Below are 13,527 nucleotides of genomic sequence, written 5' to 3'. Positions count from 1 at the left end.
AATCCCAGACCTATGAATCAGAGTTGTTGGGGAACAGAGCCCAGTGATCTACCCTGGGACAAGTCCCCCTGGGGAGGCAAAGGTCATGACACACACCTGCAAGGACTTTCCTCCCAAGACTTGCCGGGAGCAGCCTGACCCCACTTCCTTCACTGCAGCCCCCTCCTTGCCTGTTTATTGAAATATCCCAGCATAAAACAGCCAAGAAGACAGCTTTTTCTACCTTTTTATATTCATCTTTAACTTTTAACCACACACAGCACTGCCTCCACATACTACTCCTAAATCAGTTTGTCTGATTTTCTTAGAACTTTCTGTCCTTTTAACCCAATAACCCAAACAATGATCTTTGTGTCTTTTTTCTTTTTATTTCACCCACCATCAGTTTTAAATAATTTAAGCAGATATCTCTCAAATATGCTATCTTTCACAAAGTCAGTACACATATGACTGGAGTAATATATTTATGTATTATAAAACAAAAACTAAGAACAGAAAAAAATTGAGTTAAGATAAAAACAGTAAAATGAAAAATGAGATATCTGTGTGTGTGTGTGTGTGTGTGTGTTTGTCATCTTCTTGTGACTATAACAAATACCAGAGAGAAGCTACTTGAAGGAAGGAGTTTTCTTTTGACTCATGGTTTTGGAGGTTCACAGTATAAGATCAGATGCCCAGTTGGTCTGACATTTGATGAGGGCAGTGGATGGTGGATGTGTATGTGCAGAGGTCAACCAGGAAACAGGGAGAGACGGGGGCACACTGTACTCAGTTTTTGTAACCAACCCTCTCATGAGAACTGCTTTCACCATGCATGATCCGAAGACTTCCCATCTAGCTCACCCACTAGACACCATAATTAGATCAAGACTCTACCCTTAGCATCAATCCATTAACCATTAACATAGACTTTGGAGATCAAGTCTTTTACACATGAGCCACTGGGGAATGACCTTACCGATATCCAGACCATAGCACAACCCCATGATGCATCTTGTGCAAATTGCTTTGTAGAGACACAAGCCTTGAAGGAACCGAGACATTGCAAGGACTGTGGCTCCATTACAAGCTTCTAGACCTACTACAAGGGCAACACCAGAGACACAGGGGTCCTCTGACTAGGAGTCCAAGTTAGTTTTCACAATGGTATGACAGCAAATGTTTAACTACCAAATCTCTGAGAAAAACACCGAGTGTGAGCATTTGTCAATGTCAGTGATGTAAATACTCCCACTGTGGCCAATTTCAAGCTACCAACATGATGTCATTAAACATGGAGCTGGAGAAGGAAATGTACATAATTGCTAATATGAGCCAGCTCCAATACTGGGTTTTTGTATCCGAAACTTCTTGATTAAATTCTGTTTTTCAGTTAATTCCATTTCTTCTAGGGAACGGGTTTTCTAATTAAGCCTTTTCTAATTAATTTACTGATTTAATTTCTCAAAGCCCCCGCTGTGGCTGGGGTGGATCCTTGGTTTCTGGCTTACTCTTTCTCCAAATATGACACAGGAGCCAGCAAGGTGTAGGGACCTCGGATTTGTTCACTGGGCAGGAGAGGAGGAGAAAAGCAACCAGGGACAGCCATGCCTTAGAAATAGTCACCACCTTACCCTAGAAAAAACATGGGGCTTGTGCAAATTCACCCAGCCTATACAAAAATCTGGATTTACGTCTCTCCAAAACCTACACGCTCATCTACTCAGCTGCTTCCCTTTCCCACATGTAAACCTCAAGCCTGACGGTAGTGAACATGTAAGAGTTCTTCAACTTTACAAGCCAAATGCAGGCAAAAAAAAACTCAATAGGGATATTTACTAGTGTGGACTGAGCATTCACTAGGTGCTAGGCACGCTTCCAAGTGGCTTGGGGAGTAGATACTATCTTTGTTTTAAGATTTATTTTATTTATTTGAGAGGTACAGTTACAGACAGTGAGAAAGAGAGACAGAGAGAAAGGTCTTCCTTCCATTGATTCACTCCCCAAATGGCTACAACGGCCGGAGCTGTGCCAATACGAAGCCAGGAGCCAGGAGCTTCCTCCAAGTCTCCCAGGTGGGTGCAGGGGCCCAAGGACTTAGGCCATCTTCTACTGCTTTCCCAGGCAATAGCATAGAGCTGGAGTGGAAGAGGAGCAGCCGGGACTAGAACCCTTGAGATGCCTGCGCCACAGGTGGAGGATTAACCTACTGGACCATAGCACTGGCCCCAGGCAGTAGATACTATTACTATTTCCATTTTGCAGATGAGGAAACAGGTTTACAGAGATAAAACAATTCACCCATGGTTACACAGCTAGTAAAAGTGAAACTTGGACTTGAATCCACCCAGGCTGACCCAGAGTCCAGTGCCTCATTTTCTATTGCCTACCTCTGCTAATCAATGTCTTTAGGCATCTGATGCTGAGGTACACTCTGCCTGGGATGGAAAATCCCTAGAAGTTTGTCCCTGTCCTCAAGAAGCTTTCAAAAGCTCCCTGGCTCCTTAGAAAAGCAAGACTAATGCAAATGAAGTAATTAGAAGATTTGAGCAGACAGCCTGTAATTAGCTGTAATGTAGTATCCCCCACGGCTGAGGAACGTGCCTCCTGGTGGGGGCCCTGAGACTTAACCCCTGCCTCCAGAGCTATAATCACTCTTTTAAAAAATCAGAATCTAGGTCAGACAGGGCCCTGGGCCTGCAATCTGCTACTGTAATTCTCTCTCCCAGGGAATCCCACCTGACCAAATGGCGTATCCATGACATAGCTTTATAAATCTGCATTGTGTGCACACTAATTTCCATTCTTCTCAGAGTAATGAGAAAATATTTTTACATCTCTGCTTAAAAGCTTCAGGTTCACCAGTGCCACAAAGGCCCTCGGTGTTGTTAGGCTCTGGCCTTTACCCCGTCTTCTCTGTCGGGTGGTATCAATCGTCCCAGTTTGCCTGCAGCACTCAGACAATGAGGATGAAAAACTAGATCCCTAAAGCAAGAGGAATCTTAGAAGTCCAAGTTTATCCCTATTCCTATTGCCCTGGAATAAACTCCCCCAAAATTTAGTGACTTAGGACAACAAGGGGTTTAGGGCATGGTTAAGACACCTCGGGGGACATCCACACCCACACTGAAGTGCTAAGGTTCAAGTCCTGGTACTTCCTGCTCCAGCCTCCCACTAATATGCACCCTGAGGGGCAGCAGGGGATGTCTCCAGCAGGTGGACCCTTTCACATGGGAGACCCAGACTGAGTGTCTGGACTCCTGGCTTCAGCCTGGCCCAGCACTGGCTCTTGAGGACATTTGGGCAGTGACCCAGTGGATGGGAAATATCTCTATCTCTGTCTTTTGAATAAGTGAAAATAAATGAATGAATGAAGTTTAAAATAGCATCAGGGGCTGGAGTTGTGGCACAGCAGATTAGGCTTCTGCTTGTGATGCTGGCTCCCCTATTGGAGTGCCAGCTTGAGTCCTGGCTAATCCACTCCAACCCAGCTTCCTACTAATGCACAGTAAAGGCAGTAAAGGATGGCCCAAGTACTTGGGCCTCTGTCACCCATATGGGAGACCCAGGTGGAGTTCCTGGCTCCTAGCTTCAGCCTGGGGCATTCTTGGTTGTTGCGGCCAATTGGAGAGTGAACTAGCAGATGCAAGATTCTCTCTCTCTCTCTCTCTCTCTCTCTCTCTCACATACTCTGCCATTTAAATACATAATAAATAAATTTTAAAAATACAGACTGCAAGTGATACAGGCTTAGCTGGGTGAGTGTATTAGTATTCAAAAGCTGTTTAACAAAATATAAGTTACGAAGTAAAGTAACACAAACAACAGCACTATAATTTCTCATAGTTCCAGAGACTAGAAGTCCAAGGCCAAGGTGTCAGCAGTGTTGATTTCTTCTGTTGATGGCTTCCTCCTTGTGTGTCTCCATGTGCCTTCTGAGCATGTCTGTGCCCCAGTATCCTCTTTTTCTAAGGACATCTGTCATATTGGACTGGGGCCCACCTATATGACCTCATGATGCCTTAATCACATCTTTAAAGCCCCATCTCCAAATTCAGTCACATTCTGAAGCACTGGGGACCAGGATGTCAACATAGCAGTTTCTAGAGGGAGAAGGACAGAACTCAGTCCATAAGTGAGTTGTTTGCTCCTTAGGATACTTACTGATATCACTCAGTGGGACTCAGTTGGCAGATGGGGTGGTCCAGAGATCCAGAGAGCTTCAGTCCCATGGCTGGCACCCCAGCAAGGATGAGCGGCAGGCAGAGCTCAGGCATGGCTGCTGACTGAAGAGCCTTTGCATGCCCTCTCAGGAGAGCCAGATGCTTGACTTGGTCACTGGTGTCCCAACAGTATTGGGCATGGCCTTTTATTTATTTATTTGAAAGGCAGAGTTACAGAGAAAGAAGGAGAGACAGACACACAGAGAGAGCTCCCATCCACTGGTTCACTCCCCAAATGGCCAAAACAGCCAAGGCTAGACCAGGCTGAAGCCAGGAGCTTCATCTAGATCACCCACGTGGTTGCAAGGGCCCAAGTACTTGGGCCATCTTCCACTGCTTTCCCATGCGCATTAGCAGGGAGCAGACTCAGAAGTGGAGCAGCCAGGATTCAAAACTGGCACTTGTTTGGGATGCCAACATTGCAGGCGACAGCTTAATCCACTACACCACAACGCTGGCCCTGGCATGGCTTTTTATGACCTAGCCTAGTAAGTCACAGGAGCACCACTTCTGCCATGCTCACATAGTCCAAGCGGTCATTTGTTACATGGCCCCAAGCTGTTTACAGTTAACCATATCGTCCATGAGGTTTCCTGCCATTCAATTATCCTGTCCCAGATGGCAAGAGCCCAGTGAATACTACAGTTTTCATGAACTTCCGGCTTCCTTGCTGCTTATTGAGGGCTGGTGGACATGGCTCAGGTCCGTAAGAACCACATGGTCTCCCTCAGGTCCCACCTGTGGTCTAACCTCCATCTTCCTAGAGATTCTTCCAGGTCTTCCATCATTCCAGCTGTGGCGTGTGGATGCTTCCCCACTCACTCGTGGATGGCACCTGGTCATATGAAATGCTGACTTCCCTGGCTCACCCACTGCACATTGTGCCTTGGAGCTACCATTTTGTGCCTTGCCTGCCAATGACCTTCCTCCCATATCAGCCCCTTCATCTTATTGTAAGAATTGGAACTTTGCTATGTCTGACCAGTGGGGCAGGCCTGCCAGAAGCCTGTTTACCTGAGAGACTGGAAAGGCCAGAAGATCAGACTCCCTTGCAAGAAGACATCACAGGGGCCCAGACAGTCAGTTCTCAGAACCTTGCTCCTGTCAGATCCCGAGTGGTGTCTGTTTCTTGGATCCAAGTAGCTCTTGACCCTTAAACACAGTATGGATCCTGGCTGTGGTGAGGGACAGGGTTGCAATAAAAACTGAAAGATCTATTCCCCTCCTAATTTGGAGCCTCCTTGTAACCGAGTGTATCACTAAGAAAAGGGGTGTTCTTCCTCTTTTTCAATGAAAACGGTGTCAGCAATGGTGTCCTGTGAGATGCCTGTTTTCAGCAAGATGGAACCTCACATGCACTCTCCTGATCCTAGAGAAATAGCCCAGAAGGCTGTGTTGGAGAGCGGAAGCCAACAGCAAGAGAGAGGCGGCAGGAGGGAGCAAGGTCTGAATTATCAAATCCATCGTCCTCCACTCCCATCCACAGACGAGGCCTGGGAAACCTGGCTGATGACAGGAATGCCATTGCTCTGTTCCTGTGCCGGGTCTTTCTCTCCCCTTCTATCCTGGAGGATGGCCTGCCGGGCAAGGCCCTTTCTGGCCCAGGGAATCTTTCTTTGTCTCCTCGCGATACCAGCAAGCCCTTTCCATGAGGCCAGGTCAGGCAGGCAAAGGTTCTTGCACAAACCCTGCCACTTTCAAGTATTACAGCCACACACATGAAGAGTTTTCTGAACTATGTTTCTTCATCTGTAAAAGGGACATTATACCATCTGCTCAATACTCTCAATTTTTTTAAAATAAAAAAAAAACTACACAAAAACAAGTATTCTAACGTCCTACATGTTCGAATAGAAGTTCAAGGAGCATAGAAAAATGCTGACACAAACATCTAAACTTTACCTCCACCTACTTGTGCATGTGTGATCCCCTGCCACACTGTAAACTTAAAAAAATGTTATTATTTGAGAGACAGATACAGACAGACAGACAGAGAGTTTCCGTCCATTGATTCACTCCCCACAAATGCTCATAACGGAAGGGGCTGGGCTATGATCAGAGCCAGGACCTGCAAATTCAACCTAGGTCTCCCACCTGAGTGGCAGGGACTTAATTACTTGATCCATCACTTGTTGCCTCCCAAGATCTGTCTTGGCATAAAGCTGGAGTCAGGAGCCAGAGCCAGGTATCAAATTCAGGTGCCATCCAATGTGGAAACATGTAAACCATTTGAATGTAAGGACAGCGTCTTACCCATCTTCATATACCTCAACGCACTTACTGTAGTACCTAGCAAGCTACTGGGGTCTAATATATAATTACCAACTTAATTTTTAAACCCCCATCCTTTTAGCCCTAATCATGAGATAGTTCTTAAAACCCCAACCATCCACACTTTTCTGAATTAAAGTATAGCATTAGTGCTTCATTCATTAAATTTCACAGTCACCTCTGTGGATCTGTGGGACTTTCTTCTTAACTTAGCCTGAGCCTGTGTCCTTTCCCAGTGATTGGTTTTGTTCTCAGTGTTTATGGGTCTGAACTTCTCTGCTTGCTCCTGAACAGAGCAGAGTTCCTGCAAGGTTTGGGAGAAGAGCTCCTGGGCTCTTAATTTGACACCTGTATATTTGTAGATCTGGATGCCTCTGCAGAAAAGCCTGCTAGTCCAAGCAACTGAAGACTGTCTGGTAAGGGAACCAGAGTCCTCAGAAAAAGGTACATTGTCCAGGCTGTTCCTGGCCATCCCCAGTGTGATAGCAGTTGGGTTTGTGATGTGAGCACAGGCTGAGTGCGGCCACTTTTCCTTCATACAAACTCAGGGTCCCAAATTGGCAACATTCTTTCCAGCTCTCATTTGGGATATCTGGGACTGTAACAGTGACTCCTTCTTTCTTTCCTCTGCCAGAAATAAGATGGATATCCTGGGGAGGGAAAGTTGGTCCCATGTGAACGGTCTTAAAAAACCCTTGCTTCACAGGCTGGCATTGGGGAACAGCAGGTTAGGCCACTGCCTGCAACACGGGCATCCCATCCCGGAGCCCCAGTTCTAGGTTCAGCTGCTCTGTTTCAGAGCCAGCTCCCTGCTAATGTGCTTGGGAAAGCAGCTGAAGACGACACAGATACTTGGGACCTTGCCACCTATTTGGGGAACCTGGATGGAGTTCCTGTTTCTTGGATTCAACGTGGCCCACCTCCACTTATGGGGGTCATTTGGGGAGGGAATCAGCAGATGAAAGGTCTGTCTTTCCCCCTCTCTGTCGCTTTGTCACTCTTTATTTACATTAAATAAATATATAAATAAAATTTAAAAAACTCACTTCTATTCAAATAACCGGAGTAAAAACAAGGAGCTACCTGAGAGGTTTTTGGCCTTTTTTTTTTTTTTTTTTTTTGACCTAATTAAATGTACTATATGGGTCCTGGCTGCTCAGGTCTTTAACAAAAACATCCTGGGTTCTTTCTTAGATGTGTAGCCCATGGAAAGCATGTGACTGAAAGGTCCCAATTGAATCAAATGACTGAACTCTGGGGGAAAACTGTGGGTGAGTCATGACCATGCACCCCAGATTCATTTGCATAGTACTAGGAGCTCCAGGTACTCAGCACACTCTACTTGGGTGTTAATCTACTTCTCCCACCTGCACAGCTCTCTTCAGACCTTTAGAGTTGATGGAGAGCAGGGAATTCTCTACCTGGATGACAGAGAGGCTCCCCAAGCTCACCATATTCAAAGCTGGACTCAAAGTTTCCACGTCCAAACATGCTCAGTCCCTTATGTGCTCATCCCATCTACCCATCAACCACGCTGGAAGTCCAGAAATCATTCCTGACTGCTTGCTTGTTTCACGGCCCTCCCCATGCCAACATCCAATTATCAAGTCCTTAAATTTGTTGACTATGTCCCCACCTGCACATCTCCAATGTCTCCGCCCAAGTGGAAGCTTTCGCCATCTCTCTCATGGAATACTGCAATAGCCTCCCCTTAGCCCTCGGAGTGGTCCACCTAAAACTCAAATTTCAGCCTATTGTTAAATCCTGTCTACAGTTCACCTAAATCTACAAAATAGAGTCCAGAGATTCTTAGCAAAGATGTTTCATCTGGTATTCCAGGTCATCCACACATACAGCCCTGCCTAGAGCTCTGATCTCATCTCTGCATTCACTCTTGCAGTTTATACATTGTCACCCTATGCTGGTCATTGTTTCTTCTGTGATATTTTCCTAAAGTCAGCCAGGTGTTATCAAAAAAGGTTTTCCACTCTTTGAACTACATTTGTCTTTGCCTGTTGGCACTTTCAGGTTGCAACCCTGTGATTCCCTGGTGGAAGGGAGACCAAAACATCACCCAAGGAACTTCAGTTGAAGTCTTCACATAGTAATAACAGCACCTGTCTGGCCAGGATAAGAGACTCTTCAAACTGGCAGTTTTGGACAGCACTACAGAGCAACCTTTAATTGAACAAGAAAACAAGAAGCTGTGGACAAGGACTACCATAACCCAGAATGGGAAAGCACAGTTGGAGAGATTTGTCTTGGCTGTTGTCAGGATCCTTCCTTCCACATCTGATCCCATGTCCCATGGTCCACATAGCTTGTTGAGAAGAATGGGAATGGGAGGATCTGGTTATTGGGTTCTAAGAGATGGTATGATTGTCTATATCAAACAAAGACTGCTAAGACTGTATCTGATTTTTTAGCAAAGGACCTGAGGATGTTGAAGTTTTGAGGGAAATCCCAAAACATATTGAATTAGAATGGAGCACAGCAGTTCATTATTTGCCCTTTAAATATCTCAAGTTTGGGTTACATATGTACTAATGGATCTGTGAATTCATAGATTCTGTGTCTGATAGCATGCTCTATTTACTATTCTCCACCCACCCTGGCATTTATTAAGTTATCATATTTGGATCTATATGACCTACATCCTGTGGTCTCACAGCAGTCTCAAGTGACTAATTGAGATAGCCCAACAGTGGTGAGGAGGATAGTCACAGATCCGGAAAATGTGGTCTAATCCCTCATTTTACACAAATGGAGAAACTAAGGGTGAAGTGAATTTCCCTAGGAAACAAATTATTTCCATCTCCAACCTAGGTCTCTCCCCTTTGAGTTTATTGAGCTCTTCTAAACAACGGAACAATGGAACTTTCTCTCTGCTTCCATTCCTGAAGCATTTTAGTGGAATATTACAGCCTGAGATGATGACACCTCATAACAACATTTGAAGAATGTACTGTTAGCTGATAATAGGAAACATGCATATATATATATATCCCAACCTGTCAGCAAACGGCAGACAAGTAGAACAGACAAGAAGTACATGGGGAACCTCCAGTCACAAAGAATACTGGCAGAGAAAGACAGACATTCATCTTCCCCTATAGCAGCCACCACAGAAAAGAGACTTCTGAAGTCACCTGGGCTTCCAAGCGGCAGGTGCTCAGCTCATTGGCAGTGGCTCTTGGGCCCACTGCAACTTCTACCTGCAGAAAAGCTGCTCCCCAAAGTGTGGTTGGAATAAGATGTGCTCTTGCATGAGAGCTGGCCTGCTCCCTCACCAGCAGAAACGGAATAACCTCACACAGAGGGAAGAGAGCTGGTTCCCCAAACAGATAACTAATGGATAAACTTTATTAGCTTTTGTGTTTGGGTTGTTTTATTTGTTGTTTTTTCTGTTTAATGTTGTTTGAAGCAATAGCAATGGTGAAAAAATTTTACATGGCCAGGTCATTCTTCTTTGGGCCACATTTCTCTTAGTCAAGATGGTGTAAGAAACCTTTTTCTGAGAGTTATAAAAGGAGTCAAATTAGGTATAACCTGGCTTGGATCATTGACCACATGCAAAGCATGGTGGTTGTTACTCTGGGAGACATGAAGATGGATGCAACAGGAAATGTGCTCACGAGAGCTGACAGTCTGGGGAGAGGGGCAGGTGGCACACACAATTAGCTTTATCATCAGCAAGGAAACACAAAGTGATGACCTGAGATAAAGGGTAAAGGACTTGAGAAATACAAAAAAGCATTTAACTCCTAACATGGAGACTGACCAAGAATCCGTTTGTAGAGGAGAGGGCAGTGCCCTCGGGCCTGAGACTCTTACGGAGTAAAAACGTTGCGGGCAGGAGCAGGGGACAGGCAGGCGTAGGTCTGAGGGAGAGGGGTACCTGCCAGTCTCGAAACAATGAGTACTTGAAGGGGCCTCTTCCGCAGGAGGCAGAGGGAACCTGCGTTAAGAAGTTTCTAGAATCCAGCGGACCACCAGAAGTTTCTGGGGAGCTTGAATTGTTTTCTTTGCTTACTTTTGCTTTATTAAGTTTTAAGCTCCCATTCTGTTATCCCCTCCCCAAGAGCCAGGGGAGGACGAGGGTCAATCTAAGACCATGGGTGATGAAAGCTGTCTTTCCTTACCTCTGAAAACATTTCAAGACCCTTCCTCCCTTCCTTCCCTCCTTTTTTTTTGTTTTTTTTTTGTTTGTTTGTTTGTTTGTTTGTTTTAAACATCTTGATGCTTAACTAGAAAATGTTCTGCTTGAAGTAATTTCAAGGAATATGGAACTTATTTTTGTTCTATTCTTTGTTTTATTAAAGGCAGAGTTACAGAGAAGGGGAGGAGAGAGAGAGAGAGAGAGAGAGATCGATCTATCTTCTATCCACTGGTTCATTCCCTAACTGGTCACAATAGCCAGGGCTGGACCAGGCCAAAGCCAGGAGCTTCATCCAAGTCACCCACATAGATGCAGGGGCCAAGTGCCTGGGTCAACCTTCACTGCTTTCCCAGGCACACAAGCAGGTAGCTGGATCAGAAATGGAGCAGCAAGGACATGAGCTGGTGCCCATGTGGGATGCCAGTGTTGTAGGTGCACATGGCCCAACACATTGCACCACAATGTCAGCACCAAGACTTGATTTTTTATGTTTTTCTGAAGGCAGAAAATGTGCCAGCATTGAAACACATCACCCCTGTCAACCTCTTTAAAAGTTACTCTTTTGATTTCATGTTCTTGCCTATATGCCATGGGATCCTATTGCTAAGAGCCCAGAGCCCAGCTTTTTGGATCTTTCCTCCATTGTCTCAACACAGAAGCACTTGAGAGCCAGCATCATGGACTTGCTGTTGGGGGAAGAGTGGGCCTTCATTTCCTCCAAGGTATTGTTAGGGCATGGCTAACTGCAATGCAAGAGTGGGTGCCCACTAACCAGCTTGTATATGAAGGGTGGCAACAGCATGGTTGGATGCTACCTCATTCTCTTCCATTGCCCAAACTGGCTTCTCACCATCTTACTCCCTCCTTTCAACTAGCACCCAGTGACAAGGGGAGAAGAAGGTATGACTCCAAATGCAGTCCAAACTGCTCACTCCATGGATCCCTGTTCTTCCTCAATGGTGCTGAACACGTCCTGAAAGACAGATGCTATAAGAAAATGTCTCCCTGATGTGCTTAAAGGATGAACTTGGAGAAGATGCTAGAGCCATCAACACAGATGAACCCACAAAAGGCCTGGTTCTGGTTGGGAAAGAAGTCCAAGAGTACACCGCAGTGACTGGCAACTTCACAGGTGGAAATGACCTACTCCAGGTCTTCTTGGTGACAGAACTGGAATCCTTTGCAGCTGTAGCTGATTCGAGAGTCAGATTCTAAGAGTGAATCAAGGGAATATTCTGTATCTGCTAACTGGCAGCAGAACAAAGCAAGAAGACAAACCTTTAAACCTTTAAAAGACCAGGGAAACCATGTCTGCAGCCTCCCTGGATAAACATCTCCTTGATAAAAACCCCAAGAGCATTGCAGGTAGAAGGATCCTCACCCACAGGTCTTGGGGAAATGCAGCTTGGATTACACTATGGGCATCCCATGCAACTGTTGTTTAAAACTCAACAATCAAGACTTTGGAAAGATTAAAAATAAAAGGAGCTAAATGAAAGATCTCTGCGAGTGAGATCCCAGTGGAAAGAACAGGCCATCAAAGAAGGAGGTACCTTTCTCTGAAGGGAGGAGAGAACTTCCACTTTGACTACGACCTTGTCTAAATATGATCAGAGTCGGTGAACTCAAAAGGCTTCCATAGCCTTGACAACTCATGACAAGAGCCTAGAGGGATTACTGATGCCATAAACAAGAGTGTCAATTTGTTAAGTCAACAACAGGAGTCACTGTGCACTTACTCCTCACGTAGGATCTCTGTCCTTAGTGTGCTGTACATTGTGATTTAATGCTATAACTAGTACTCAAACAGTATTTTTCACTTTGTGTTTCTATGTGGGCGCAAACTGTTGAAATCTTTACTTAATATATGCTAAACTGATCTTCTGTATATAAAGAGAATTGAAAATGAATCTTGATGTGAATGGAAAGGGAGAGGGAGTGGGAAAGGGGAGGGTTGCGGGTGGGAGGGAAGTTATGGGGGGGAGCCATTGTAATCCATAAGCTGTACTTTGGAAATTTATATTTCCTAAATAGAAGTTTAAAAAAATAAAATAAAATAAAATAAAAGGAGCATTAGAAGATCAAGATCAGGGCCGGCGCTGTGGTGCACTAGGTTAATCCTCTGCCTGTGGCGCCGGCATCCGTATGGGCGCCAGTTCTAGTCCTGGTTGCTCCTCTTCCAGTCCAGCTCTCTGCTGTGGCCCAGGAGGGCAGTGGAGGATGGCCCAAGTGCTTGTGCCCTGCACCCGCATGGGAGACCAGGAAGAAGCACCTGGCTCCTGGCTTCAGATCAGTGTAGCTCTGGCTGTTACAGCCATTTGGGGAGTGAACCAACGGAAGGAAGACCTTTCTCTCTGTCTCTCTCGCTGTCTGTAACTCTACCTATCAAATAAATAAATAAATAGCTGGGCACGGTGGTGCGCGCCTGTAGTCCCAGCTACTCGGGAGGCTGAGGCCAGAGGATCGCTTGAGTCCAGGAGTTCTGGGCTGTCGTGCGCTATGCCGATCGGGTGTCCGCACTAAGTTCGGCATCAATATGGTGACCTCCCGGGAGCGGGGGACCACCAGGTTGCCTAAGGAGGGGTTAACCGGCCCAGGTCGGAAATGGAGCAGGTCAAATAAATAAATAAATACATAATCTTAAAAAAAAGATTGAGATCATACATTGTAAATTAAGTTTATTTGCTTTCATTCATACACAAATGAATACAGATATAGCAAGAGAATAAAACACTTGAGAAATGATAAACATTTTTCAAGTTCACTTCTGAGGATAAACAGCCTACTTAGTTCCAGAGGTGGCATGAGGTTGGTTGATTGGATTGAGGTTGAATACACAAGAGGGTTTCAATACACCAGAGGGATTTCCTTTATCAAGCTGCATGGTAAGTATAT

At 45.3% G+C, this 13,527-nt stretch overlaps 1 non-coding gene across 1 annotated transcript; it reads left to right on the top strand.

Annotated features, from left to right (window-relative positions):
* The first annotated feature begins 13,036 nt into the window (after positions 1-13,036).
* Positions 13,037-13,324, top strand: LOC149127007 (signal recognition particle RNA). Its single transcript, XR_016233362.1, has one exon.
* Positions 13,325-13,527: the final 203 nt, after the last annotated feature.

The sequence above is a fragment of the Oryctolagus cuniculus genome, chromosome 4, assembly GCF_051225735.1.
Source record: "Oryctolagus cuniculus isolate XC-2025 breed Fujian yellow rabbit chromosome 4, ASM5122573v1, whole genome shotgun sequence".
NCBI lineage: Eukaryota > Metazoa > Chordata > Mammalia > Lagomorpha > Leporidae > Oryctolagus > Oryctolagus cuniculus.
The sequence above is the reverse complement of the archived record's forward strand: the minus strand, read 5'-3'. Positions and strand labels throughout refer to the sequence as shown.